Source organism: Gallus gallus, chromosome 4 (genome assembly GCF_016699485.2).
Source record: "Gallus gallus isolate bGalGal1 chromosome 4, bGalGal1.mat.broiler.GRCg7b, whole genome shotgun sequence".
In the NCBI taxonomy this organism is placed as follows: Eukaryota; Metazoa; Chordata; class Aves; order Galliformes; family Phasianidae; genus Gallus; species Gallus gallus.
Window position 1 is genome coordinate 6,363,333 of NC_052535.1, and position 27,620 is coordinate 6,390,952.

A 27,620-nucleotide genomic window follows, 5' to 3' on the forward strand; every position below is an offset into this window, starting at 1 on the left:
GTCTCTGTGAAGCTTTTTTTTTTTTCTGGCATAAACAAGTCAAGAACTTCTAATCACTTCTCATTTGTCAGAGTGCTTTCCTGATCCCCTTGTTCCAAAACCAACTTCATTTTATTGTTCTTTGCAGGGTATTAATGTTCCCGTATTTGTACTTAGAAGTACAAGTACTTTGTGTCTTAGTATTCTAATTTTCATCAGTTACATCCCGCTGTTCTATCTGATCTCATGAGTTATAGAAGTGGAATCTTATTCTTTTTGGTTATCTACATGTAGCTGAATTTCTTTTAGCTATCCATTAAGAAGATCTCTTGAAAGTTTTTTATTTTCTATATTCATCTAGCAACCTACGGTAACTTTCTTTTCTGTGTATAGATGCAGAATATTAGGACATTTAATATACTTCAAACAGGCAACATATATTCCAAAATATTTTCTTGTATTGTTAAGATGTGCACTATACTCAAAGATGTCATACAAAAGGTTTTAATAACAGTTATTTAGGATGCTCGCCAGAGCTAACTAATAAGTTTTGCTGTTTAAGAGTAATGCTCCAATCTCATACACATGCTACTGTAGATTTTGTACTGTTCCACATCATTGTGCATGCTTTGTGACTGTAGTATGAGCTCAAGATTGTGCTAGAAACCCCAGAATGTTGATGCATGTCACGGATGAAGCTCTGACTGGTTTGGATACAAATCTGCACACTTGGAGCCCTTCTGATGAAATGCCAGTCCATACATTTTCTAAAATAAGAAACAGATTTGTTAATTAATAAGCACTTGAAAACTTAGTAGTTATACTACTAAGTTTTGTAGTTCAAATATGAACCCCTACAAGATGTCAACATTGTATGCTCTTGTCTGTACACATTCTGGAGCAAGTGACAATTAACTGTTGTTACTCATCCATCATGAAGTAATTCATATATACAAGTATGGTCATATTGGAGAACGGTTTGGACAGGTAGGACCTTAAAGATAATGCTCCTCCAACTGCAAAATTCTTCTGAATTAAATGGGAATGACTTGATGTTTAGTTCACTCTGTATACTTGTGATCATGTAGTCACATTCTGACAACAGATTAAAGTTCATTCAAAAAGTCTGATACTGACAGAAAGGAAAGATTTTTACTTGAATGTCTGATTTTACCAAAACATTTTGAGTTGACTGTAACCATCTAAGGAGCTTTACTGCAATGTGAGACTAAATAGATATGCATCTTTCTCCTTTGCTCATCTGTCCAGCTCTTTAGCCATTAAACAGGAAGCAGGAGGAGTATAGAATGATGTTGATTGACTTATCCAGGGGAAAAAATGAATTAATTTAATGTGGAGGGGGAAAGTGACCTGAAGTAGGTTAATGACAGAAGTACAAGCTTCATAAATGAAAATCTACTTTATTATTATTATTCTAAAATAATCTTTACTACTTCCTTCTTGAATGACAAATATGAAGTGGCAAAATCTGATCCTTCATGAGCAGATGATGGTGAAGGATTAGCTAAGCAAGAGCAATAACAGGAAATAAGAGAAAGATGTGGATTTTCTTTCCTATCTGTTATCTGTCAACTTCTGTTTTACTGTCATACTACATTTGTCTTCTAATAAAACAAGCTCCTTTTATTTACAAAAACTACTATATTACACTGTTAGGAAGTGTTTGCAGTTGTACATCCTTCAATGAGAGAATGAACAACACAGAAAGAGAAAGGCAGCCATACACTTTCTCTAAAGAGACAATTTATTTGTTGTCTTTTGATGGCAAATACACATTCATCTCTCTGTCTTTCTCTCCCTTTCTTTCTGTCTCTTCCTCTTCTTTTTCCCTCCCTCCCCTTGCTCCAGCTTCTTTAAAGCTTTTGACATCTAATCCAATTACTTTGGTCTTGTTGTTCTCCATGCCTCAGTGTTCCTTAGTTTGAAGGTGTTGAGCTGTGTATTCTTCTATTCACTGTCTGAAAAGTATCTGTGCTCTCCTTCTTGAGGAGAGTTTTGTGTCAGATAACGACAATGAATAGCAAAAGTCTGTCTTTGACAGGAATACATATACTGACCTTCAATTAAGCTGCAGGTTAAGACAATACTGAAAAATCAATAGCTCATTTTCTGTCTTTTGTGCCCAGATTTTGATGTTTGCTAAGATAAAGGATGACAACGCTAAAAGCAGGAATCTTTGCGGAACATCCATTGATGTTGCCGTGGGCTCAAGGGCCAGGTATGACCTAATGTTTGCAAAGCTTCCTAACACCATGTCAATAAATATCAACTATGGCTTTATACAACATTCACTATCTCAGAATTTTCACCAAGTATCATTTTCTGTCCTCCTGACCCAGAGATTCGCAGGAAAGGTCATGAGTAATGAAAAATTCTGCTCATTAGGGGTTACAGTTACTGTGTTAAAAAAAAATTAACAATCTGAAGGTTTAAACTGTTTGTGTCTAACTTCTAGGTTCAAATCCTAACTTGCAGTTTCTGGTACCTGCAAATGTGTTTTTCTTTTGGAGGAGATGTGTGCGTTTGGGGTGAGTTTACTTACCTGTGCTATATAAATATAATCTGCTTGCTGTTTCCCTGTATCAGTCCTTTTGGCATCTGTATGGACACTTGGAATGGAGGGAGAACATAAAACACCACTTTTTGTCACATACCTACCTGGAAAGGTAACTATCGGCTTCAACTAACGTTTACTTAACTGTACGCAGAACAACAATGGATTAATTAACCTGTGAGGCCAAAGTCAATGGCTTAAGGCAAGAGTTTTCTTACAGTGCCGAAAGGTAGAACATTTTGTATACAGTGTAAGCTCATCTTAAATTACTTCTTTTCCTTTTCACAAATTTTAAAATAACACAATCTTACATTTAATCCAAACTTGTTTTGTTTTCCAAAGGACTTTTTTTGGTACAAGAAGTGCTGTTTAATTATTACGAGCATCTGTTAAAAATGCTTGTAACAGTGGAAAGGATGTATCTCTGACATGTACACGCTCAATCCTGGAGCTTTTTCTCCATGCCATGTCAGGAGAGATAGCATGGTGAGGCTGTCTGCTGGGGAGAGGAACAGGGAAGAAAAAGATATAAACTGGGAGGAGAGAATAAGAGGAGAGTAAAGCTAATTATCTATCTCCTTCAAACTCCCTTTCCCCATCTACTGCTGTAATGAACTGTTTGACCTTATGCGTAGAGAGCTATTAGAAGTAATATTTTGGATTTATCATACATTGATGTAGGCAAACTAATAGTCAGAGAAAGTCAGATTTCAATCATCACAAATTAAGTATTTGTAATATATACTACACTGGAAGCAGTCTTTTAGGCTTCACCATGATGTCTGTGTTAGGCCTGCAAATTAAACATTTGTTTCTATTCCATGTTGACCTGGCTGGATGGCATGGTATTAGCTAGCTCTGACTGACAGCCTGAAGTCCTTTACTAAAGGTTTGGTAACTGTGATGTGAGACCCTGAAGCAGGGAAGTGTAAAGGTCAGAAAACTTATAATGTCCCTTACAAGCTATGCTCCCAGAGGGAGGATTCCCAGGAGACTACCTGCCTGTTAAGTAGGAGCACAAAAAGAAGTGGTACCTTCCATTTGTGAAGGAAGTGAAATGTAGCTCTGTTCGTGCATATGAGTAAGAAATCCTTCGTTCATTCTGTGTTTTGTGCTGGCCCCCAGAGCACCTTTTATTTTCTTTCACATTTTTGCAGGTTAGCATCACCTTTCTTCAAATCCTTTTTTTTTTTTTTTTTTTTTTGGTAAGCCCTGCACATCATATTCTAAAAAGAATAAAATAGGTACAATTCTCCCCAGGCGAGGTTTCTGCCTACCCAATAATCCCACTGACATGCTGCTTTCCAAGGCACTTGCTGTGCGTGAGTGCAAGATTTTAGAGAAGCAGAGCAGCACAGGAGTTCTGGAGACGTTCTTCTAACAAGCTGTCCAGGTTACTTTCTGATTCTCTTTTATTTTTTTTATGCCACCTTGATTCAGGAGAAACCAAATACAGGGTTCTCCCTTCTGCTTCATTCCACGTAGATTTTGAAGAAAGAAGAGCCTCGTTCTTTTCTGACCTTTTTCAGTTTTTTTATTTTCAGTAGTAAATGTAACAACAATGTGCCCTTACACATGAGCAATAACTTTAATATTTGTTATGATTATTCCATTCCAAACAATGCACTAGAGTTCATTTCTTATGTGAATATTTTATTATCTTTCTAAAAACTTTAAATGAGCCTCTCCACCCCAGCAGGTGATACTCTATCTTCTGAACTCAGCTCTTCCATTGATCACAGAAAAGCAAGGCAGCAGAACTTATTATATTTTCTTCTTTTCCTACAAATCCTGCAGTGATAAGCAAAGTAGAAGCATTTTCACCTAGAAAAATGAAACCTTACTAAAACTTTGTTTTGAGTTCTCTAAGTTGTTGTTGTTTGTTTGTTTTTTAATTTGCATGTTTCTTGACAACCACAGCTGGTGGAATCCAAATGTATTTCTGAAGCAGAAATAAATGCAAAAACATAAGCACATATCTTTTTTCAATGTAGTTTAACAACTACAGCTCAGCCCTACTGAGGCTCTGTCCTCAGCTCAGTGCAATTTTATGAGAGGTTCTTCAAAGTGTGATTACAGTATTATACAATGAATTTCATGTGAAACTATCATTAGTTCCCTTAGATGTTGATAGCATAGATTAATACTTTAATACATCTTTCATATTGAAAATAAATGAGCAGCAGAACTGGAAAATGTACATGAAAATGGAGAAAAATATATATGAATTTGAATTTTCTTACTGAGTTTAATGAACTGGAGAAGCAATGATTTACTCAATAATTCAAATAAAACTATATTTTCCATAGATATGACCTGTTATTTCAAACTTCTGGAGGGGAAATATGAGTCTGTTCTTAAGAGAGATGATAGGAAAATAAAGGAATATTAAAATGCGTGCAAAGCTGGCATTGGCAGTAACATTACGTTTATATTATTCCCATGAAAGAATAAACAAACTAAATACCCTGTCCAATATTCTACAAATATTTATATCCATTAAATATATCTACTAAAATAATAATTGCTGGAAATTGGTGGTTTGAAGTAGTTGATATGTTCGTTTTTAAAGCTTGGCCTCTTTTTCTGCTCCTTGTTTGTGAGCAGGTTTTTTTTTTGTTTGTTTGTTTTTGTTTGTTTTGTTTTTTTTTTTTTTTTCAAAACAAACGTTAATTATTTAAAAAATCAAGTTATTGAAATAATTTTGAACTCTGAAGATCATGTGCGGTTTGGTAGATATTGACTGCTGGAGGTTGGGATTTCGTGGTAAATCAGATAAATCCCACAGCAGTAAGCCCTTCTAGCACAAATACTTCTGTGTGTGGATTTTACTTTCCTTCTGCAAATACTGGTTCATAGTACTTTGAAATTAACTTTGCACAAATGTGCATGCCAATAAGTTAGTCACTCAAATGTTCATGAAAATCAAACACCCCAAAGGATGTGAGCATGGCCTAGGAGAACTGATTTAATAAAATCAGCTGAATATTCAGATACACTCTTTTCCTCAAGAAAATTGTTATACCATGGACAGAACCTTAATACGGACAATTTTGATAAGTACCTCTGCAACTCAAAAGTGATGTCTTTGCCTAGGGGGCCTCATGCATTCAATCACAGCCAGCTTATAGGGAGATTAAAAAAAAAAATAGGTGATTGAGAACAGCATAGCTTACCTGAAGTAAAAATATCTGCATCCACATGCTCAGAGCTTGAGTGAATGTATTTGCACTCACTTCTATGTCATTCCAAAACCTTTGGTATCCATTAGATGCATATTTCTCTGTTGTTTAAATAACAGTGGTGCTATCATGCATCCAATCTTGACTCTGGGTTCCACACTGAGAATTTTAATGGTTTCTGATAATATTCACTTGGAAAACCTTGGCATAGTAACCACTTGTGAAGTCCTGTTATTTTACATTTATCATCAGAAAAAAAGCAAATGGTTGCCTTAGCTAAATTTGCTTATAATGAGTTCATGAACTTAAATGTTTACTCTAGCTTTGTCTTGCACATGTTTCAGCTTTGAGGTCTTCCAGAAGAGTCTCACTACAGTCCTTTTCCCTAAGGATAAAAAGAACTTGTCACTAAAGTATACATATTTTATTAATATAGCATCTGACTTGAAGACTGTAGCTTATTCTGCTATTTCTACATACATAATAAGGCAGTTTAAAAAAAAAAAAAAAAAGAGAACTGATTTTTTTTCAAAGTTATCCTTAAGGATGATGACTTGTGTGATGGTGAAATCTCAGCACTATGAATGGAATTCAAAGTACCAGTCCAAATTTAATTTTCTAGCATAAGCTGAAGATGTCCAATAATAAAACACCAAGATTATGTTTTAATGACAAGAAGATATAATTTGGCAGCAGATATGACAGATCCCAACAGAGTTTTCACTAAATAAGATCCCTTGATTTGTCCAAATTACAGCTAGCACCAATAAAAATATGGGATTTGCCAGGACTATTTGGAGTGCAAAATAATCTTTTGTTATGAAATAGGAGGATATAGAGTGTTATTGCTTTATTATTCCCAAACTGCTCTGTAGATTCTCTTTTCCTTCATAGTTGTCCAACACTTACCACACAGCTTATTTGGGAATCTGAAAGTGAAGACAGAATGCAGATACCTGCTATATATATTTGGTTTTTTAAATGTAGGCATAGCTTTACATTGTGGTTTAACAGGATTTAGAACTACAGCTAGAAGCTGCTACTCAAATCCCTATATAATTAGTACATTTCAGTTTAGATAAATACGCATTAAAATTTGGAAGTATCATGAACAACTTTGTATTTAAAGTCCAGATATTAAATCAGCTCTTCATCTCCACAGAAAGTAATAATATGAATTATGATGATATGATATTTCACATTGTCATTCAACATCTGGGAAATACTTCCAAACTATCACTGTGTTTCCTATATAGAGCTGAAAGGAATGGCAAATATCTGGAAGCGTTTATTTTCATCTGCACATATTTCTTCTATTACCTTTTATTTTCCCCAAGAATTTTTATGAGAATCTAAATAAGGACAAAAGTATAACCCCTTTGTACCAAACTTGATGTTTATATATAGTTAGGCTTGCATGAGTTTTTAAATAGAAATCTTACAGAGAGCTTCTGCTGTTCAGCCCATATGTAACCCCTTTTTAACATTGCTCTGAAATAGCAACTGCACAGATCAATGAAAACAGGGTTAAAATGAAGTCAGAAGCATGGTGGATAGAATTTGATCAAAAACTTGGCAAGTAATATTCAAGATCATATCATTTAAGAGATAAACTGTTTTTTCAATGTCTGTCATGCAAACTCCCTCTTAACACTGACAGGAGTGACCAACCAATTTGTTCTGGTAGGAGAAGCTTTATCAATGATTTTAATTCCTGTGTTGCCATCTAAACTGGAATAAAACTAAGGCTGCTGTTTTCTGACCTCTTCAGTTGTGATGCCAATTGTATGCTATTCCCATTAGAATGCATCTGCATTCCACATCTGGAGCACTGAGACCATAAAGAGATTGAGGTAACCTGGGCAGGTCATCAAAATCCACTTTAAGAATGGATTTCACAGCAACATATGCTTGTTGAATGCTTGAGAAAGACAACATATGAATTCAGTATCTTATCAAAAAGCTTCTGAATTCTAAATGGGAGATTAATCTGGTATTGAGAATCATTGGTTTTGCATTTTGCTTTTCAGTATCTGATAGTTGCCTGATGTAATAAGGTCACAAATGCTAGGAAATTAAACAACGTTTTGAAGAGCAGTTGTGTTACTTGTTTCCTTATGGATGACAATTCATAATCACCCATGCATATGAATAAAATGCTATGGCTGGCTGGCCTGAATCATGGAGATGAATTCTTGCCACAATTAAATCTTTTAAAAATAAAGAAATAATAATAAAAATCAGTGACTGCAAGTGCTGTGTTTGAATCTCAATGTATTAGAGATTAGTATTACTGAAGATATATCTCAGAATAACTGCAAATGTGTGAATAGTTTTTGAACAAGCACTTGCAGCTCTTTTTAGTTCTTTTCATAACAAGTCATCATTTTGATTTGATAGTCTTGTTCTGTCTGAAGCATATTGGCTAATATGGTATCTGTTGCTATATTCTTTTTAGATGACACGTATGTACTTCAGAGAATCCTGCCAAAGTAGATTATGAATTCAATTCAAACTGCCTGGGCTTTTTAATTTTTTTTTTTTTTTTCTTTTAATGTCAGCTATCGACTTGCCAATAAGGCAGGACAAATAATGTTTCTTATACATGTTCAAACAGTAGGTGGCTAGAAATGGCTTTACTGCTGAACTTTTAACATGTCATCGAAGAGAGAGATGAAATAAAAGTACAGTCTGTTTATCAGATGGAGTCCAGACATGGAGGCAGAAACAGTTATGATTATAGAAAGATTTCTGTTTGAAGAGAGACTAAAAAAAATAGGCCAAAACAAGTATAAAAGTAGGCTTAGCAAAGAGAAGAAACAGCATACATGAGCTGGTCTTGTCTGGGTTTTACACTGAGGGCAGGCTTATGAATTAGCAGTTTCTTATTCTTTAACTTCTACTTACGTGGTTGAGACTATCCTCAGTTCTGTTAGAAAAGCTAAGCATTAGAGATGAGCTAGGTCCTAAAAGTTACAACGGGACAAAACTTTTAGGAATAATTCATCATCTGTCTTGTAAGATGTTTTTGTACATTCTCTCTAATACCTGGATAGTAAATTTAGACTGTTCCTATGAGATGACATAATAATTTTTCTTTGCTTGTGCTGTCGGAAGAAAGGAGCACCATAATCCTATACAGCAGATAGTAAAGTACTGAAGCAATTGTGATTGCTAATCTGCCTGCAGTGCTTGAAATTTTGTAGAATGACAGTTAAATGTAGTGCAGAAAACCTTTCATGCCAATAAGAAAATGAAAGTATCATTGTATGAATTTTCATTGCATGCTGCATTTACTTAGTGTTTTCCATTGTCTTAACAGTTACAAGGTGACCTTGATTTCCTAGATTTAAGATTTCAGTAATTTATTAAACTGAATTCTAATGAACACTGCAAGCAGTATCAGAACAGTATCTGTTAGCACGTAACTCCTGCTGGCCCAGAACATGGAAAGATAGAAGGTTCTTAAAAATATATATATATTGAGTGTGAATGTCATTCTCCTGTCTAAAAGACATAAGGACATTCCATACTTAGTTAAAGTAAAATTAGGTTTCTAGAATTATGTTCTCTGTATATAACTGTAACAAGATATGCTGTATTCTAGCAAATGTAACATTTCAGTGAAATTATATTTCACAGCTAGTTACTAAATTCCCTCATGCACAATGCAATTTTAAAAAATGGGCCTATCTATGTCATACTGCACACCTCAGCAATGTCTGTTATATATATACTTCCAGGCTATCTTTATTTGGAAGACTATTAGTTGAAATTTCAGCCATCACAGTCTATAAGTTTAGCCTAATAGTCTGTAAGTTTAGCCTAATACTGCAGAAGCTTTTTATATTTTTTAGTTACTATTACAGATCATAACTCTTCTGTGTATTGTAAGAGTCTTCTAACTTCTAAAGGTCAGAAAGGAGGGAAATTGGTGGGATTAATGAGATAGAATCATAGAATGGTTTGGGTTAAATGGGACCTTTAAGATCTAGTTCCAACCCCCGTGCTATAGGCAGGGACATGTCCCTCTAGACCATGTTGCTCAAAGTCCCATCCAGCCTGGCCTTGAATGCTTCCAGGGAGGGGGCATTCACAACCTCTCTGGGCAACCTGTTCCAGTGTCTCACCACCCTATTAGAATTTAGTCTACATATTAAAATTTCTTTCTGATATCTAGTCTAAATTTACCCTCTTCCAGTTTAAAGCCCTTGTCTCTACTTTCCCTTCTAAAAAGTCCCTCCCCAGCTTTCCTGTAGGCCCTCTTCAGGTACTGGAAGGCCACTATAAGGTCCCTCCAGAGCCTTCTCCAGCCTGTCCCCGTAGGGGAAGTGCATCAGCCCTCTGATTATCTTCATCGTCCTCTTCTGGACCTGCTTCAACATCTCAAAGTCCTTCTTGTGTTGCAGGCCCCAGAATTGGACATGATACTGCAGGTGGAGTCTCACAAGAGCAGAGCAGAAGGGCAGAATCAGCTCCATGGACCTGCTGGTCTCACTTCTCTTGATGCAAGATACTTCTTTTGATACAAGAGATAGTTGTTGCTATCAGGGACATCAGTATGACTTTACTGATGATGACCTGGAATATATGATTAATCATGTTGACGTCTGCAGCAGGTGAGTTGAAAACATCCATACATTGAATGTTCAGCCTGGAGAAGAGAAGGACCCAGGGAGTCCTGACAGTAACCTTTCAGTACCTGAAGCGAGGTTCTAAGAAAGAGGGGGAGAGAGTTTTTAGCGGGGTCGGTTGTGATAGAACAAGTGGAATTGGTTTCAAACTAAAAGACGGAAGATTTAGATTGAATATAAGGAAAAAGTTTTTTTACTATAAGGGTAGTAAAGCGCCCAAACATCTTGGCCAGAGAGGTGGTGGGTGCCTCATCCCTGCAAATATTTGAGGTACAAGCTGGACTGAGCACTGAGCAACCTGATCTAGCTGCTGGTTTCCATGTTCATTGCAGGGAGCTGGACTACAGGGTCTTAAAGGTCCCTTCTAACTCAAATGATTCTGATTCTGTGGTTCTATCCTGCTCCTAAATACACCACAGATAAGTAACAAAATGTGATAGAAGGGCCATTAAGGGCCTTCTATCACTGGTTATCAACTACCTTCTCACTGGTTATCAACTATCAATACTAAGAAAAGGCATCATGCTGGTGTCTTGCCTTCCTTTCTGGACCTCCTACACAAGGGGATGGAGAGCTCTTGTGCCCCAAGGAAAGTTTCCTTAAAAGTCTGACAGCTCTGCACCGTACTCCAGAATTGTTGATCATAGTGTAATTTAAATTCTGGTGTTCTGGTGAGTGTGTTCTCTTTTTTGTGAGTACAGATCCCCAGTACCTGTATGGATTGACATCATTTAAAATTAACAACCAAGTGTACTTCCTATAATGTCCAGTCACTACATTCAATATTTACTGAAAATCACTTGAAAATTCCTTAACACGAGGAACATCATCTTTTCTTGAACAGAAGCTTTACCTGATGGAAAGCATATCTGGTCAAATTCTCACATGAGAACAGTAGTTCCAACAGCTAAAGGGTTTTCAAAATATACTTGTTGTGCTAGAATAGAAGTCTTAATTTCTCTGTATTAAAGCTAATCTATTTTTTTCTTTATTATTTCAGTGAGCTTTCCTCATACACTGTTAGATATTTTTGTATTTGGGGGTTGGGTTCCTTTGAGATTTTTTTAAAATAAAGTCTCATTCCAGATCCATGAACTGCATCTTTTGAGAAATATAATTACCTTCCATCAGTCTTATTTATGTATTATTGAAACAATTATACTTCTTACAGACTTTGATTTTCTTGTTTCCCTTTAACTGTATTGGTGTATTTTTTATGCATGGTCTCACAGTAATGAGCTTGTCCTCTCCATTTTAGTTACCTTTTAGATGTTGTTCAGGAAGTTCTGCTTTTAAGACAGGGCCTATTTATTGGATAATGACAGGTGTATTGGTTACTATAAGAACAATCTGTAAGATATAATCGTATCTTCAATCAGATGACAACCTGTAATAGTAATAGAATCATGTTTTTATGAATAGTAGGTCAGTAAGGATAAAGTAGACATGTAGAAATGCAATTTGTTTCTGAACTTTATGGCTAATGAATTAATCTGTGGCCTACCACTGAGGGAAAAAAAAAATCAAAATGAAAAACAGCATTACAATATAGTGGAAAACAGTTAAAAAGTTGTAACAAGTATTTGAAATACAAGATGGCAGTTAAAATTTCTAATTTATATGTACCCCATAATTTTGTACTGCAGGAAAAAAGTACAACATAATTGCTGTATTTTATATCACCATACCTACTGTATGTTACATTATTTTCCTTAATATTTTTAAGATTTTGTTTGGAAATTGATATGCCTCTAGAATACAAAGCTGTTACTAGAGATGCAATATCTGTTGATAAAAAGTATCTATCTCACATTTATCTAAGAACTGAATGTAGTGGAAAACATACAGTTATGATATTTGGATAATTGGAAAACTTTCTATAATTAAAACAGTAATTTTCTTTTTTTGTACTCTCAGCATAGTTAAATCACTGTTAATTATAAAATATATTTGTTTCACTTACGATAAGCTTCTTTCAAGCTGAGAATCGTTATCTTTTGAGAAAAGGAATTTTACCACTTCTTTAAAAATCATTATCATATTTTCAATAATTATTTCCGTAAAACTGCTTAGACTTGATGGATTATCCGTGTTGCCAGGATAACCTTTAAGCCACGGATTCCCAAATTCATTGGATTATAGCCCATTATCTACCATCAGTGGTTCTCAGACTATCATGGAGCCTTATCATCAAATTTTTAATTGAAAATGTTCCAACAGGGATGAGATTTGGAGGCCACTCCTGGAATACTCAGTAAGGTATTGAAAACATAATTTGGTTACTACTTCCCTAAACTAAGAAGCTTACAAATAAGAAGCTATTTGGCTAACAATGGGTTTACTTGTAGCTTTGGGGCACTTCTGAAGTGATATGCTAAACTGACTCTCTAAAGCAATTAAATTCACTTCTGAAAAAATTAAGACTCACTTTCCAGCTGTCACGGCATAATCAGAACAAAACGTCTATCATGGGAAAACTAACCTCATACCCCTCCTGAGCTTTTCTTCAATTAGGTGTTGGCATGTCACAGGAAATAAATTTATTGAAATTTATGAAGTTTTATTTGAATTTCTTGCTGTTTGTTTTTTTTTTTAATTATTTGAAATAACACTCTGCAAAAAATAAATAAATAAAAATAATTGTGAAAGTGGATTCCAAGCTCCACTGTAGAATGCGTACTTTATATATTTTTCATATATATGTGAATTTGTCAAATTTTACTGTGACAGACAACATTTGGTTGAGTTCTCTGTTCCAAATTTGCATCTTATTTTTTTTTGTAAAGAGTGATCAGTCAAGGTGACACCATCTGGAGAGAGAGGAGACATTGCCTTTCCTGGGAAACACTGAACATTATCTGGGGAGATTATGCCAGACAGGAGACAGGGTCATAGCAGCAAGCTGGGCATTCACAAAGGATCTGTGAACTAAGCAGAGCAGGGAACAGATTTTGAGGCCTTGACAACCTTCTAGGTAACCTTCCTTGTTCAGCAGGGATTATTAAGATTTTCCCACTATTCAGAAAGATGTAGAATAAATAGTAACCCTACTGTTTATTGCAGGATGCAGGAACATACCTGTGAATTTTCATAATTAAAATGGCTTCTATATTTCTTCCTAAGGTTACTTAGCTACTTCGAATTTTCTCTATAGAAAGAAATATTCTAATTCATTTTATGATGAAACGTAACTGTCTTCTACTCTTTCTATAAAGAGCAATGTCAAGACTCAACCATTCGAGAGTTAAATTACCATGTTTTTTTCCTCCTAGGTAAACATCTATTGATAAAATTGATAAAAAATGAGGAAAGCAAACTCAAAATAATTTAACCTTTTGTGATGTAATATTTTATGAATTCTCTAATATTGAAAATTGTGCAGAACTGAAGTTACTTTTGTGTTTACACCACATTCAATATTTGATTTGTTGGTCAGTTTTGTTTGTTTAAGAAGCTGCAGCCTTCACAGTGATTCACTGGAAAGTGTGGTGGTTCTTTTATTTTGGTTCTGTGTAATTGGACCCATGGAAATGACCTGATTTCAAAATTTCTAGTCAGTGATATTCACAGAGAAGCAGAGCTGAAGTCTTTTTTGTGTGGAGTATAACTGATAGCTTTACTAGTCATACTTCTTCTAAAATTGGGCTCAAGAGCTCAGATTTATAACTTTTCATTTTATCTACCTCTAATGTGATTGGTTCTTCTAGTTCTCATTTGATGATTTTTTTTTTGCAGTCCATTCTGCTCACCACCATGATACTCTCTGCAGTATTTCAAAAATGAGCTGCTTTTATATGAGAGAGAATAAGTTTAAGCTGATAATGTTTTTATCCAGATTCAGCGAAGAGCATATCATTTCATTGTTTTTCTAAGCATAGACATGAAGATAAGTGATTGACCTCACCCTGCTTCGTTCTTTCGGACAATCTATTGAATTGGTCAAGTGAAAGATGCTCTGAGTTGTAATTCTTTACTACCTGTGGTTTGCTTGTTCTAACCTATTTTGCTATTTCATGTTTGTAACTAAGTTTGTGTGTGAAGAATGAGGAGGTCATGAAGATTACTATGCTTCTTTATATTTGAAAATTAATTTTTGCAAATTGAGAATTGTAAACACCTCTGAGAAGCAATGCTTCCTGTAATGGAAAACAATAAATTCCTACAGTGTTGTTAGGAAATAAATTTGTATCATGAAACTTTAATAAGTCATTCAATATGTTGTGCCCTTAGGCTATTAGTATACCAGGAATCATACCTATGTTCTGGAAAAACTGCAATTTGAAAACCTTTTCTTCTTTTCATGAAATGTAATCATTTAAATCTTATTATGTTTGCTTCTAATAAGCCACAGCTATTTCAATCTTTTCTTCTTATAGTAAAGCTCTTCAAAGCGGACAGCTTTTTGTAATATCTATTTCATGCCACTGGAACATTGCATGTTTGTTTATGCAATGCTGAAAAAAGAGTTATATTTTATTAGATATCACATTTTAAACATATATTGAATATATTTTCAGTATCCTTAAAGGTCTTTGGTTGATTCAGTTATTATTTAATCAAAGACTAAATGCTGGATAGTCTTCTGCCTACAAACCTTTAAGCTATATGGAAAGTATTTATTAGAAAAAAAAATCTGAAAAGAGAAGACTACATTCCATTTGCAGGGTTCTATTGGAGAACTTATTGTGTGTGTGTTCACATACAGTCACATACAATTCTTTATTTGGTAATAGGAATTAATAGATTTAAAAAAGCTTGTGTGAAGTGATAATTCTTTCAATACCTTGTATGTCAAATGAAAGACCCTAGTTTTCCAGAAGTTTTTAGAATGCTTAGACTCAGGAGTGACACATTTTTTTTTATTGCACTGCAGTAATTAAATCTTAGAAATTGCTTACTTGGAGTTAGAAGAAAAATGTATATTTTATTTAAATAGCCTCTGGTTAAGCTTTCAGAAATCTAAATTATTTGTCTTCCATTCCAGGAAGTATTTCACCAGCTTGTTTGTGAACTCTCCTTTGGTCTTTTCTGAGGTTAAAATTCTTTGGACAGAAGTTACACTTAAAACAGCTTCAGTATTTTTATTTATTCTATGGACACTCTTTATTTCAGAGTAGTATAATTTAAAAAAAAATCCATAAAATGTTCTTGGAAAAATAAACAAAAGTATGACAGCAGAAAAATAGTTATCAGTTGATTTTAACTCTTGAAATAATTGTACGTTCTGAAATTCACTGATGAAGGCAGCAGTGATCAGCAGTATTTCCTAGCTGTTTAACTAGATCGTGGATCTACGTGGTTTTTTGTTCTCAGGCTGGCATAAGAAAATTACAAATGCATGCATACTGAATATATGGTTTCTAAACTCAAAGATAAGTAGAAATGTTACATTTCCATAAAGAAGGAAATTTCTTACTTTTTAGATATGTTCAACAGTTACTTAATAAATGTCTCCAGAGGCAAATTATTGACCACTGACGAGTTCAGAGTCACTTTACAATGAAGTGTAGAAAACAAATTACTTCAGCTAAAGGAGAATTTCCTTTTCAAGTAATTGATTAGAATGTTTTTGCAGATCTTCATGCAGAGCAAAAAGAATATTATCCTGTTAGAACCTTCCATTAACTCAACAGTGAATAATCCTTTACTCAGGTTTTTTTCCTCCGTTTTTCACATTTTAAATTTGACATTATGGTTGACTTTCAGTTTGTGCTCAGTACTTTCCATTCTGTTGTTGCAGGATCCTGTCACTGACTTAAAACTTGCTCCCGTTCATTGTTCCTCCAAAAATTTGTTAATCCTACTGTAAGAGCAGCAGCAGCAGACAAAACAACATTTCTGTAATTATCATTATCATGCTTAAGACTTCCAGTCTGAAAACATTTGCTGTAGGAGAGACTAAACCAACTATTCACCTGAAGAATGGATGAAAAATTGAGATAGAGAATACACTTGCTCACTATTGTGTGACTGATCAGTAAATTAGCTTTGAATTGTAATAAATTAATGCAGTCAATATAATATAAATCAATATAATTGAGTAAAAATTATCTGAAATAATGTGAGAATTTTTAGAAGTAGTAGTCTAAATAACATTTCATGGTGTTTTGGACCAATTATATTCTGGTAATGGAATTTTTCCTTTTCTATTCCTGTTTCTTCCTTGCATACTCAAAGACTATTAAGGTTCAAGGTTTTATTTGATGAAGTGAAAGTTACTCATGACTGTTCTGCCATTGCTTACTTGAGTTTTAAAAATAAAAAATCAGCATTCTGGGAGAAAAATCTTCACTTTCCCTATTAGTAGTACCATGTTCCATATCCAGTTTTTGAGATTTAACATAGTCACCCTTAGAGAATTTAAATAGAACTATTCTTTTATCTACCTGTTGATGATACTTTGCTCCTGGTAAAATTTTAACGTATTCCTTAGGATCACCACTGATGGGGACCCTACAGTTGCTCCAGGTTTCTTCAGTCTTAGGCTTCACTGTTATGTGAGAAAGATTTCTCCTCCCCTGCTAGGCTTAACTGAAATTTTTCTCATTGCAATTTAAACCCACAAACATGAAAAACAGATAATTTCCTTCCTCTTTCCAAGGGCTTCTTAAGTTCTTAAACAACTCAGTTTTTCCTTTTAGCTTAATACCTAACTCTCTCTTTTCTAGTACATGATTCTCTTGACCTCTCATCCGCCTCACTGCTCTGCTCCATGCATCCTTCAGAACACAGTGTCAGAAACTCCTATTTCAATAGAAATTCTATCCATGCTGGGTAAATAAGGATCTCTTTATATATCTTGCAAGTACTGTCTACTGTTTGTAGATCTCAGTGTGACATTTGCCTTCTGTAACATCATGACATTGACTCATACTTGGTCACAATCTAAAACAATGCCCACACCCACATTTTTTTTTCTGAAGAAATTCTTCGTAATCTTTGGTTCTTTATTGTGTTTGCCAAACTGATTAGCCCTGCTTCTGTAGCACCTTCACACATTGAAATTTGCCTTTGTAAATGTGTATGTAGGTGCATGTATAATTACAGAATTATATACTTGGAACTGATGCATGTTAGTCAGTAGTAGTAGCTCTTGATTTAGACTGGATGTGGTGATCAAAAAAAAAAAAAATTTGGAGAAATACTGAGTTTCAGCATCTTGCCCCCTATCCAGATTGGCAATTAACACAACAAAATCTTTAGAGTAAAATACTCTAATTTAGAGCATTCTGTTTAGTAGTCTCTGAAGTTGCATTTTCAGCCTGAATTAAGTAAGCAAGCACAGAATTGGGCTCGTGCATGAGAATCTGATTTTTCATTTTAAAGTGCACCTCCAAAACAGTTGGGTTATTTTGTTTGTTTTCATTTTCTGCACACCACGTGGAAGGAAAAAAAGATGCAGATATTGGTTAAGTTTGTATTTGGTTGTGCAGGTTAAGTTCACAGAAAAAAAACTTCTTCCACATGTTCAAGCCGACAAGTAAGTATTGTAAGTGGGGAATATGCTTCAGATATAAACTGCAAAACGAGAATCCTTCTGTAAGGAAAATGAGTTTCAGTCATTAAAATGACTATGTGTGTGCATTTCAGCTTCTGACTTCCACATAGCAGCTTTGCCTGTCTTATACTAACAAGCTGAAATCTTGCACTGGGAGAGAATACTTATATTGAGTCATATTAACTTATGCAGCTATTCACTATGTAAATTGAGGCATGTTGCTATGGTAACCCACTGCATAAAACAGCTATCCTTGCAAACTGAGCAGGCCTGTCTGATGTTGAACCCTATGGTGTTCAGGATCTGCTTTGATCCCAAGATGCCAATGTCAGATATGTGGTGAAGAGGACAACAGTACACAACCATCCTTGTCTGTGTCTAATCAGTGAGTGCTTCTCCTTTGCTCTATGAAACCCACAACCTTCTCGTCTTCTCCATGAAAAAAACCCACCAACTACTCACTTATTTCTTAAGGATTGGTTTTTTTTCCTTACATTGAAATGAAGGCAAATTATAATTTGTGACAATTAACTGTGACCTTCAGTATTTTGTAATTTGAGAACTCATCATAGCTTTTTTTTCTAGTGAAGAATTAATTATTTAGTGATTACATTAATTTCTCCGTTATTGTCCTTCTGTATTTGTTCAGAAGTCAGCTTACCATCCTTCTTTTTGTGGATTTGTTGTAGTCGTTCACTGCAATAACAGAAGTTGATTTTAATTAATATGACTGGAAAATACATTATTAACATATTGAGACAGAGTGAGCAGACTGCAGTAGAAGTCTAATATACAAAAGATTCTGGAATGGTTAAAAACACAGCAGTGCTGTTAAAGCACAAATGCTACATCATTCACACCCTGCTCTTTAGTAGGAGCAGTGTTTCTATAACAGCTTAAGAGCTACAATAGCACAAAATTTAAAAGATGACAAACGAAAGCAAGGAACCAAACCACCTGATGAATTGGTACAGGGATTACCTTCACGATGCTCATTTTTCTCTCCAGATTGTATGCTTACAGCCTTAGCTACAGAGACAGAGTTCTTGTGTTTTTCATTCAATTTGCAGTACAACCTGGGGGTTGTTTCATTTTCAACCAAACAGCAAAGATTTCTTGTTAACTCGTTTATAGACAAACCTGTCTTCATTTGCAGATTCCTCTCACCCATCATCTGCCTTTTCTGAAATGTGCACATCCCTTTAAAGTCTCTCTGGACAGCACCTCACTAAGCTTGAAGTGATTTCAACAACCCATTTAATCTTATTGGGAATACATGCTCAGAAAGTCCTTCCTCTGCTGAGGCTAGTTCTTTAAATTTATCAAGGTTCATTCTAAAATGAATATATTCTTTTCTTTGGTATGTTTACATCCTTCTTGTTTTCCCTTTATACAGGGGAGACTGCTTCAGAATTTCACCCTTCTGGGAGTTATAAACCTGTTTCTTGTTTGTACTCTAAATTTATTATTTGCTTTAATGCTGATGTGACAACACTATCTTGGAGCGTTAACAGCTTTTCTTTCTCCCAGCGGTTGATGTTGCTAATATATTTGTAAATAACCACTGCTCAGTCAAGAAATAAACTTTATTGTGTATTTAAACTGATGCTTAAAGTAAATTTGCAACCCAGAATGCCAAACATTTTTAGCTTGATTCTCCAGCAACAATTTTGTTTGAGTTCTGCAGCTGTGGGGAAACTAAGAACATGCTCAGAGGACCCATTCCCTTAAGACGTCAAGAGCTGAATTTTATGTTAGAGATTCTGATCACTGTTTCTTCTTCCATCTTTTTCCCTTTTCTCCATCCCAGGTCTACTGTAAGCCTTTAGAAATAATCCAAGAAACAGAGTCAAGACAGAACTAAAATGTACAATAGGAGAAACATCACAAGAAGATGCATAGGAAGAATTGTGATGTGATTTGAGCAAGACAAGGTGAAGAGATGTTTTTAGAGAAATCTCAAAACACATCAAGACACTTACAATTTTTCTGCTGAATTGATGCAAAGAAAAAAAAAGGGGGGTTGTAAATAATTTACTCAATTCATAATAATATGATGAACCCTAAAATTAATAGATCAAGGCAAAAATACTTTCCATCAGTAAAAGTCTTTAGTGATGAGCCCTGTCATTGCACTTATTATACATGCTCCTAGTCTTAAGAGGCTCTCAGAAAAATATTTTTGACTATACAACTCAGTATAACCTTTAGTAGTAAGTGACTGTTGTTTCAGTCTCCATTGCATTTATTGTTTATTTACTTTCTGGAAGGGATTGAAGTATTACAATTTGCAACATGAAGCTGAACATAGTTAAAGGTTGAAAAAGTGGCAAATGCCTCTGGAAACATATAAAGAGAAATCTTTTTCACAACACTTCAAAGAAAGCAGCTATTATTGAAGAAAAACAGATACACTTTAGAACTTCCAGTTTTTATCAAGGGAAAAGGACTATAATACAGGAAAATTCTCATATCTTGAACTAAAAATAGTGCTTGATCATTCTGGGATAATATCTTAGCATTAGTTTTATTTCAGTGTATGTAATTGTTTATACATTAACATGTGGCTTTTTCTTTACCATTAATATATCTAATGTTTAAAGAGATGCCATTCTTGTTGAATAAGAAATACAAGCTCTTGTGAATTAAAATAAATCAAAGGAAATTTTGTCAAATATTTCAATCCCCTGAATTAAAATTAGCCTGTTTCCCCTTTATTTTCAATGAGATGTAATCTATAGTCATATGTCAAAATAAATTAGCATGACTTGGGGTCTGGACTCTAAGTGATAATGATTTCTTATAGAAAAAAGAAGTATATAAAATGTATGTGCAAATTGTATGTAACAAACTTGACTCAAAACTTGTACAGTCCAGCTTAAAGGTGCTGATTGTACAAAAATGGCAGTTTGCTTCAGTCAGTTTGTGTCACCAACTGAAATTTGCAGTTAAGCCATTGAAGTGAGTGTAAGGAGTGAAGAATGAAGGCATAAAAGTGTTCAGGGAGGAAAAGTAAAAGAGAAAAAGCAAAAAAGAGAAATAGAAGGTAAATGCTGAAAGCATATTCTTTCCTTGTTGTCCATGCTTAAGTATATTAGTAGTAAGGTTTTAACTTCAATCTTTTAATTTTCTCTCATTAAAAAATAATAGACTTTATTCTGTATTCTAGACTTTATTAGTTTTTCTGTGGAGGTGATTTAAATACAGCTTCTAAAATCAGAAAATTCAATTCAATATGGGTATCACAAAGCACAGTCTGTATACACCACTGTGTGAAATCTTGACCCAGTGAAATCGATGGCAAAATTCCCATTGACTTCAAAGGGGCTGGATTTCATACCCAATCTCCTCTTTCTTTTTTCTTCAGTCTCTGTGCTAAATGGGATCTCTTTTCCCAGATGGACCTTTTAATGCTATGCAGAATGATGATTTCAACTTTCTCTTATGAAATAGTGAAACTCTTCTAAGGAAGAGTCTTTTCTTTTTTAGTTCCTATTTCAAATGTTACTGACTTCCTGCATAATTAGGTGAGAGTAACATTTCCCTGATCGATTGCATCAAAGATATTTTTTCTCATTTTTTTTACTTGCAATTTAACAAAGCATGATTTCCACAAGTTCACATTTGAAATATCAGTTAGGTATATATCAAACACAAATTTTAGATAAGAATTACATTCTACAGTGAATGTTTATATGCACACAGTAAAATTACACAAATAGCTAAATTGCAACGCATGGTAGAGTAAATTATCAGTTTATTCATAATCTCAACTCTGCTTGGTTTTAATCACATGCCATACTTACTGTCTTCTATGAGACATAAACTAGAACTCTTTCTTTACTAACTTGAAAGCACCTGGTCACTGGCTTTGTTCCTGACATTCAATTTAGAAGGTAAATTTCTCATTCTTGATACATTAAGGTCCTTTCCATGAAGACCACCACCATTTGTGTGCACACATTTCTTTTTTCTTGAATCAACACCTTGAAAGGTCTATTTGCAGCATATCTAATGTTCTAGTTATAAATCTTAACTTAAAAATAGCTGCTGAATTAACTTAAGATATTTATAAAGAAACATGGGTCCCAGTGTACAGACATTTTCTTTGCATGGTTGCTGAATACTTACAGTTTCATTGCCTGTAAATCACGACAAAATCCTGCCCTAGTGAGATCTCCTTCCATTATAAGTTCACCATTTTAATAGTTGAAACAAACACAATGAACATACTGTTTCTGGATCTTAGTAAGGCTTCATGGCATCCTTCTGGATGAATTATCCAACTGCAAGACAAATTCATTCCTTCTGTCTTCCTAATGCAATGAAAGCAATCTGCTGTGTTTGGGGTTTTTGATTTGGGGTTTTTTGTTTGTTTTGGCTTTGTTGTGTTATTTTGTGGGGTTTTTTTTAACATCAAGCCCCTGAAAATATTGTCCCAATTTGTACACTTTGCAACTGTCCAATATGAAAAATCTGATTGATAAAATTTCAAATAATCTGGTGAATTCAGGAATGTAACAAGACTGCACATAAAACAGTAATGTTCCTTAATATAAATAAACAGTAAAGTTCTTTAAAATTATTATTTATTTATAAGCATAAGATATAAACATGTTCCTGTAGGCATAATATAAATCTGATTTATGTAACTATTGGGTGTGCTCTTACTATCTAAACATATAATCTGAAATTTCAACAGGTGTTTTTATGGTTTATGCAACTTTGCTGTGTATGCTTGTCTCCTATCCCAGGTCATTCATCAGCACATTTTCCTCAGTTGACCCCTGTATGTGATACCTGAGGAATAACACCAGCTGGCCACCAGCTGTACTTTGAACTTCCAATCGCAACCTTACTCTTGAGCCAACTTTCCATTCACCATATCAAGCATAAGCCCAATCTGTATCTTACCAATTTGGCTATAATGACACTGTGAGAAGCAGTGTTAAATGCCTTGCAAAAATCAAATTATGTTAGCGTTACCTGCAGAATCTGTCATCTTTCCATAGCAAGAAATTAGGTTGTCAAGCATATTCTGACTTTGGAAAGGCTTCCAGAGGAATTTGTTCCATAACCTTATTAGGGGAAAAAAGGGAAATGTCACCAACTTCTAAAAAAAATGTCATCTATATCCTCTTTTTAATCAGCTGGTATGTATCAGGTGCCTACCACAGCATCACTTGTACTGTTCTCTTATCCTCTACCACAGGATCTCCCCTGGCCTATCAACTGCCCCAAGATGGAGCTGCATGCATTCCATCTGCTCCTCTGCATGGAGCATGACTTCTCCTCACCTTTGCAGCCACCCTTTCCTGAAGAGCCTCTTTTTAATTTTTCCCAAGTTCAATTTGTGCAGGTAAGATCTGATTTTGACTGTTGCACAAGCAAAAATGTGGTCTTTGCACTTCATCTTGAGTATTGGAATGAGGAATAATACAGGAGACTTCATTTTAGTGTGATTTTCTCACTCTGTATCTGTGCCATCGGCAACTGGAGAGGACTGCTCCTTAAGAGGTAGTTTCACTTAAAACTGCATGCAAGTGGGAAATAAACACTATAAACCTGAGGCTCATGAAATTTTAGAAAAGCAGTCTTAATGTTTCCTGTGATAGATAAACAGAGTTTGAAGAATGCTTGAGTAATTGCACACTACTTATACCTTCTCTTTATATTTTATTTTTATCTCCAACACCAGCTACTCTAAAATTGTCATAGAAGTGGAATCACAGACCTTCTGACATTAGGTTATTTTTTTTTCCTTTTAACAATTCTCTAGAATTAAAAACAAAAAGGCATCTTCTGGTAAGATTATGGTAAAATGCTGTGTATTCGTTCAGCAGAATTTTGAGATTTTTGCTGTTTTTGTTCTCAAAATGTGCCTAATTTTGGGAACAAAAGCTGTATACCTATCACAGCCTCAGTAGTAATTATGACAACATTGTACCAATGTATTAAGTAATAAACGAAACAACAGATTTGTAGCATGATGTTTCCAAGTTCTGTATGAAAACTGCATTATAGGGAATGAAAGGGATCTTTAAATATTTTGTCCAACTGCTTTTGGTTTGCTAGTAATAGAAATAATTGAATACATTCACTCGTTTCTGCTTGTTGAAACATCTGAACCTGCGCAAAAGGATGTTTTTGTAATCAGGTTAAGTTACGTATGACTCAAAGACTGAATGTGAAGTCTTATAACTGTAGTCAGTAATAACAATAGTAAAAATATGAGGTATTGTCTCAAATATATTTTCGCTTTCACTGAAAGAAAATTAATTGAAATCAACCTACTTAAGTACCTTTTAAAGATATTTTGGGCCTGTTAGTGCAAAATTACTAGCAATTGTGGTAGAAGTGTCAAGTCTGTAAACATAATCATAATAAATTTGATCATAGGTTGGTTTCTAAAATAATTAAATCTATTATTTGATGCTACTGTAATTACTGCTGTCTCTCTTTAAAAGCATGTTATGTTTTCTTAGCTGTAAGAAGTCACACACTATAAAAGTTCTTAAGCATAGAAACACATGTACAGGTTTATTATCTCTCGATTAACAGCTATAAAGAGTATCTGGCATGATGATTAAAGATAATACTTTTGTACTTCATAAAATTTCAGTATTAGACAGTAAAAGATTCTAAATGTAGATATAAGAGTTTCTAGGAATTCAGACTAGCTGGATTTAACTAGAATGGCATTTATTTCTGCTGTGCATGTAGGGAAATGTTTAAGAATTTGACCTTCCCCTGTCTAACGTGAAAGCATTTACAACTCCATTAAATTAAGGATGTACGTTTCAAACTGTATCGTCCTTTGAGACATTTAATTTTGCTAGCATTTACTTTAATTGGAAATAAAAGGAATTATACCAGTAAACTGGAAACACCAATTAATGTGTCAGGATGAGAAAAAATCATATTTTCTGATTTTACATTTTCAGTGGGTGAGAATCTGCTACAGCTCCAAGGCATGACACAGAGCAAGGACTATATACAGAAAGTAACCTTAAAAAGTAAAATCCATCCTCATTCACTGTCCTTATAAGTAAGACTTTATATTTTGAGAACTCTTATACTCTTCTTTTTGCAAATTCATAGGTTAAATAAATGAGCTGGCCATGATGATCTTACCAGTGTAGTGATTTTTTATTTTGTTGCATTGAAAAAACCTATGACACACCTTAATGAAACATGAGAGGTGAGGAAAGAATTTTATCAGTTGTCTAAAGGATAGGATGGTATCATTTAAAATCACATTTGTTTACAATCTAGAAGGGAAACTGCAATTGTCACTGTATCTGACAGAAACTCTTTGGTGTTTTGCAGAAAACTATTGTGATAATATTAAAAGTTCATATAAATTTCTCAAATTCATATGAGCATTTCTCTTTAAAGTCTGTCATGGCCTGAAAATTATGCATAAAACCAACAATGGCTGACAGGATTAGCAGAGTCAAGTGAAGAAAAAGTCTTTTAATGTGCTATATGGATAGACTTGATAGTGTTCCCCAACATTTCCCTCTTGACCAAGTCTATAATCCTCTTCCAAAATTTGGCTTGAGTGGAATGCAAGGAGCTTCAACTCTTCATCTGTTATCCTCAGGGAAAGGGTTTTTTTCCTGTTTCATTGTTTCCTTCAAAATAAAGATGAAATGGGAAATGGGGAGGAGAAAGAGGCTAAAAGATTTCAAAGGTCAAACAAATAAAGTCAAGGATTCTTGTGATAAGTATTTTGAAGTTAACCAGGAAGTTGATTTGTCACCTGTAATGATTTCCCTGACATTTTGATAAGCTTTTCACTTACGTGTTAAGTGAATAAATTCTGGCTTATTTCATAAAATTCTGTATGTTTGTAGTCTGAACATATTTTGAACAGTGCTACTAATGACTGCTTTTCTGTTAGCCTTCAAGCAGGCAGCCAAAAGCATGTACTTTAAAAAAAAAAAAAAAAAAGAGTTAAAATTGACATTTAAAACATTTGACTATAATATCTTTCTAACAATCTGTATTAGATAGTGTATAATCTATGTTTTATCACAGAATTTTTAACTTTCATGCCAAATGAAATAGACATATATTTCATTGCTAAATAGCATCAGTCAGAACTGCTTCAGGCCATAGTGGTTTCTGAGTAGGACAGAAGCTAGAAAAAAAAAACAAAACACTGTAGTTTTGAGATCATTTTGAAACACAATCTTGCTTAAGGCTTTTATTAAAGCAGATTACCCTACTGCCTACTGTGAACAAAGAGACCTATTCTTATACTACTTTGTACAATTTAAGTGAGATATATTTACAGAACTTCCAGTCTTACTCTGGTATATTGATTTCTGCTGAATGGAATGACCTTACTACAAAGTATATTCTTCGTTAATGGAACCTTCTTGAACCTTTATTATTTTCTGATTGAAATATGCATCTTGAGTTATCTATTGATCACATCTTAAAGTATATATAATTTATCCATTCATTCTGTTCAAATTTCTCAATATTAATTACATAACATCCAAAATAAATTTTAATTAAACTTTTTCAGTATCTTTTTATTCAATTTACTAATGCTTGTATTTGCAGTTGGAGAAAGATGTTGTGTACACAAACTGAAATCCAGTTGGATAACCTGAACTGCATCATGGTGGCCAAGATCCATAAAATATGGACTGTATTTCCATTATTGTATTGAGCTCTTTAATTTTGAATCTGGACTTTTTTCCTTTGCTAGGAAAACTTGAAATTAACAGATGACACAAATAATTTTATTCCAGAAAATCCAGCACTCTCAAACATGAAAGGCTGGAGTGAAGCATCCACTACAAATAGCCTGTTTTCCTGGTTACCTTAGATTTTTGTGATTTATTTATTTATTTGTTTGTTTGTTTATTTATTTATTGTATCTCAGATTATCTGAGAAGAATCTAGGATTTCTAGAAAGATGCAGATTTTCTGCTTTTAGTTTACTCTGGTGTTTTTTTTTTTACCTTTATTTTCCAATAGCTGATTATTTAATCTCTCTGAAGTTTTGTTTTGGAAAAGAAAAATGTATGCTGAGTTGTACGGTGACAACCTGGTGAAGATAACACATTATTCTTACATAAATTAACCTTTAAGTATTTCTTAATATGCTTAGTCTCATGTTGGGGGGAAAAAAAAAAAGTTATTTTACTAAACCTGTTGATGTTTGTTCTCTTAAATCGAGCTTAATTACCACATAAATTTTTTAGCTAATGAAGAAACTATTGCCACTTATCTGTGTACATTACTCTCTCTTGCCAATTAACGTCCTGACTCTGGGGCTGTAGTTAAGCAAGGGCATTTTGCAGGGTCATCCCCTCACATCGCACCAAGGTTTTCTGCCCAGGTATATTTTTGCCAAAAACACACAGCAACATTGTTAAACAAAAGCTAATTATCAGAGGTGAATGACGTGTTAACAACAGCACACCATGTGCTGAAGTCGTCATTTAGCAGAAGGAAAACAGATAGACTTCCAGTGATTATGAAAATACCAAGTCATCATTATTATATACTCTCAGAGTACCATAAATTCTTAGATTTCAGTGCAAATACTTGAGAGAAAAGTTAGGAACTTATTTGACAGTGGTTCCTGTAAACCTCAATGTAAACATTTCAGTCAATAAAAATCTATGCATGATTAAATAATGCAGTTACAACTTAAGGAAAGGCAAATGGATTTTCTTTTTTCGTTTCTATTCTTTTCCTTTTTCCTCCTTTCCCTGCTTTTTTTTTTT

General features: G+C 34.3%; 1 long non-coding RNA gene across 1 annotated transcript; it reads left to right on the top strand.

Moving 5' to 3' along the window:
* The first annotated feature begins 1,962 nt into the window (after positions 1 to 1,962).
* Positions 1,963 to 27,620, top strand: LOC121110812. Its single transcript, XR_005859980.1, has 4 exons — positions 1,963 to 2,218; positions 19,679 to 19,802; positions 23,081 to 23,227; positions 24,813 to 27,620. It is a non-coding gene; the product is annotated as an uncharacterized LOC121110812 (long non-coding RNA).